The sequence below is a fragment of the Acanthopagrus latus genome, chromosome 16, assembly GCF_904848185.1.
Source record: "Acanthopagrus latus isolate v.2019 chromosome 16, fAcaLat1.1, whole genome shotgun sequence".
NCBI lineage: Eukaryota > Metazoa > Chordata > Actinopteri > Spariformes > Sparidae > Acanthopagrus > Acanthopagrus latus.
In genome coordinates, this window is record NC_051054.1 from 9,929,632 (window position 1) to 9,933,645 (window position 4,014).

General features: G+C 42.9%; 1 long non-coding RNA gene across 1 annotated transcript; it reads left to right on the plus strand.

Moving 5' to 3' along the window:
* Positions 1–308: 308 nt before the first annotated feature.
* Positions 309–3,016, plus strand: LOC119034286. The gene is made up of 3 exons (XR_005079518.1): positions 309–390; positions 1,878–1,945; positions 2,090–3,016. It is a non-coding gene; the product is annotated as an uncharacterized LOC119034286 (long non-coding RNA).
* The last annotated feature ends 998 nt before the right edge of the window (positions 3,017–4,014 follow it).

Here is a 4,014-nt window from a genome sequence, read left to right on the forward strand (position 1 = left end):
TGCTCTACATGCTGTGTAACCTAACATACCTCTCCTCGCGCTTCAGTGGCTGAGCGTGTCTCCCTAACTAACTGAGCAGAGCGTGAACGCCGGACGGCTGTAAGAGAGTGAGCGACGGAGGGAGGGAGAGAGAGAGAGAGAGAGAGAGAGAAAAAAAAAACAGGGGATGCTGTGAAGGAACCCGTCGCCTCACACTGACGCTGTCGCGGTTGTTTTCGCTCCACAGGCAAGAGGTATCCCCTGCTCCCTCTCTCTTCGGCGCATGTTAATGCAGCCTCGGTTGCCTGGCAACCGACTCAGGGGAGTCACACGGAGCCTGACGACGAGAAGCGTTTGTGACAGAGGCCGTGATGAGGGGCGAAGGGTCTCCGCCGTATTTTGTGTGTGCATGTATGTATATCTTTAAGTGTGTGTGTGTGTGTGTGTGTGTGTGTGTGTGTGTTCATGTAAAATATGCAAAGCTGAACAGATATCGCTGTGTGTGTGTGTGTGTGTGTGTGTGTGTGTGAGAGAGAGCATGTGTCTGTGTTTATGTGTTGGTCTCGGTGCAAAATATGCGCACTCATGTCAAGTCGGAAAACCGTCAGCTAATTGGAGTGTGTGTTCAGGAGAGAGTGAGTACTGTAGGTGTGCTCTTGAGTCGTGTGTATTCAGGCGTAAGGTAAAAAGTGTGCTCGCGCATGTGTTTGAAATGAATTCGTAAATCCAGGCAGACAGTTAAATGGCAACATTTTCGAGCAAATTCTTTTCTTTTTTTCGAAAAAATAAATAAACCACCGTAAGAAGTGGATATGTCCATGACGGCAAAGTGTAAAACAGAGGTAAATAGTAGAATTCAACGTTGGGATGAAGTTTGACCTGCACATTCAAGCTACTGACCAATGGAAATCCATCTTGACAGTGTTCACCTTTGAGGTAAAAATGGTCCACAAATTAGCCGTGGTTATGAGTCAGGAGTCAGAGGTGCAAACTGCCTTTTGAATAAACTGTCTCAACTAATTTTCTTATTTGCAACTGAGCCACGTAAGTTTGCCTACTGACCATTAGCAAACCTGTTAGCTCAGAAAACGTTATGTTCCCTTCTCAACAACGTTTCATGAGATGAGCAAAATGTCAAAGGACAGACAACCAGAACAGTAAAGAGAACAGAATAAGGTTAGAGTCACTATCCTCTCTCATAATGTCTCTCCAAAACGCCTCTTTGTCTGTGTGAAATTTACAGAGGCTGAATGAGAAACAGATCCGTCAAAGGCGGGACGACGTCTATGCGAAAGTGTAAGCCGGCAGCGTAGGAGAGGGACGCGTTGGTCTGATGCTGTTCAAAATAAATGTCCCACAATTCAACCCAATGATGCAACCTTACAAGACCAAACGACAGTATGGTCGACATGTGGTTGTTTATAGTGTCTTTGGAAACTTATATCACACAAGGAAAATACTGGCAAATTCATTAGTGGAAAAGTCGCTGTCTTACCGTCGCTTCCTCCCACTACCTGTACAGAAGGTTACCAACAGTGAGTAGAGTCATAACATGACCAAGCTCACATCATCACTTTCTAATGTGACCATCCTGATGTTAATTTGTTAGTGTCAGCATCATTAATAAAAGAATCAGGATTTATTTCTGACCTTTGATACTCAGTCGGTCAGGTCCGGAAGCCCCGTCAATTGCCTGGATGTTCAACGCTCACGATAAAAGCTTGTTAAAAGCTGTAGTGAGCTCTTGTTTTGATGTAAGTTATCATCTGCATCTTTACAGTCATCTGTAAATTCATTTAAATTCTTGCTTTCCATATGCTTTGTTGAGGATGCTTTGTTTGTACAAGCGTTGATGAAACTGGAACAAAAATGATGATGCTCTGTGTTTACATTCACAGTGAGCGTCCACACTGGGCCCGGTCAATTGATCCGAACGTGTTGGCCGTGCAGTGAAGCAGATTAACAGGTGTAGCGTTATCTGACAGATATGAAATGTACTGCTTCTGATTAGTTTGAGGTCCAAGTGTGTGTGTGTGTGTGTGTGTGTGTGTGTGTGTTTATCAGTGTGTGTACCCATTCACACAACGTGACTTCCTTATTTCTCACTCAGACATGCGACACATAAGCGTTAGTGACCGGAGAGCGTAATGGACGCACTGATCAGACGCGATCAACTTCCAGGACATTTACTGTGAAATTCGACACCAGGAGACAAATCCTCCCTGAGTCCAACGTCCCACCCAGTCCTCTCCCTCCCGTCCTGCTTTCTCACTTCACCTCAGCCAGAGGGAAGGACACAAGCTTTCGGTGTCTGAAGTGCGAGCAAGGAGACTCATCTCTCTGTCTTTGAGAAGAAGTCACTTACCAAGGACATGCCACCCATTTTCAATTTTAAGGGAATTCACTACCTGAATATTTATAGTCACTCATCGATTCAGATGTGGGTCTTGTCTTTTCAGGAGGGGCTATGTATTTCCAGTGAAGGATGTTTTGTTATGACTTTTGGAGTCCGAGGGTGCTTGTGCCATCATTTCATTGGACAGTGAAGATGTTTAGTTCAGGATTTTGCATTTCACCTATAGTAGTACTACACTAGTAAGTATACGTGCTCAGAGGGGGAGTGTCTATCTACTGTAGGTGAGCTCTAGACAACACCTAGCTGAAGGAAAGAGTAAAACATAAACAGTGTTAGCTGTGTGTGTGTTATCTCATCACAACACATTTCTGAGGATCTTGAAAGTGTTCTTTGTGTCGTTTGACAAAATTAGTTGTAGAACAATAACAGGTTTGGTCCACCAGCATCACCAGGTCATTTTCTAAGCACTGAATATTTTGAATGTGAAAGCCCCTGTAAAGCTCAATACAAAATGTAATACGTGACAATGTGATCTCGTCCTTGTACCACAGAGACTGTTGAAATTGCGGGTCTATAAATTAACTCAGTGGGAGGATGAGGAGGGGTCTGATGGTCAGCGCTGAGAGGCGCAATTTATGGCTAGAAGAGACGAGTAGAGGAGAATTAGAGTAGCGTTCAGGCTCAGGCGTAAAAATTAATCTCAACTTAATCTTTTTCTTTTTTGTTCCAAGACAAGGGTTAGAATTCAGGAACTCTTCGATGATGGTTGAAATTCGCATTTCTCTTCATCCCATGTGTAGGTGACGCTATTTGGCCAGCGGACAACACTCACCTGATCTCACAGCTTACTTTTATTTCCCTTCAGCAGGGTGTTCGTGTAAATAAAGAAAACTTTCAGAAACAAAATATTTACTAATTATTTTACAGATTCCACCTGATATTAATTGAGCCCTGAATGTTTTCAAATCCTACAAACTCCCCTGATTTAGTCCGATGAGCCTGAGCCACTTCCTTACTCATCACAAACTCCTTGTTATTCAAACTTACTGAGATATTCACAGTCGCTTGTTCGTGTCATGTCGGCATTGTATTGCTTTAAATGCGTTGTGGTGAAGTTTTGATCGTGCTAAATGGCCATTGTGCATTGTAGGCCTTAGTATTGTTGTCTATATTTTGCAGCTGTTTTTAAGTGTGCATTAAAACAGTGGAGTAAGTCAGTTTGATTACATTGTAAAAGCTACTGGTAATATATATTTTAAAAGCATGTCAGCAGCATGAACCGTTGCGAGTCGTAGGACGTGGTGAGCTAGGTAAGTGTTTGTAGATGTTGATTTATAAATAGTAAACGATGTGATTCCAGCAGTTTGGTGCATCGTGTTGTAAGCTATTTATTTTTACAAGTAAGATAATGTGGACACGAAGCAATTTGTGTGAATGAAAAGAAGAAAAGAGAGACCAGCCTGCTGAACAAACTCTGGATAATGTCTCCACTTCTTCTAAAAGGACACAACATCTGTTCACTGGTAAGTCGCGCTCGGGGCCTGGAACAGATGCACGAGTGTTGAGGTTTATATTTCAGTTATGCTGCTGAAAATCCAGAATCTGAGGTTGTGAAAAATCAAAACGGTTGTTTTGTGCAAGAAATGACCTGGAATGGAGAGCAATAAAAATGGAAATGT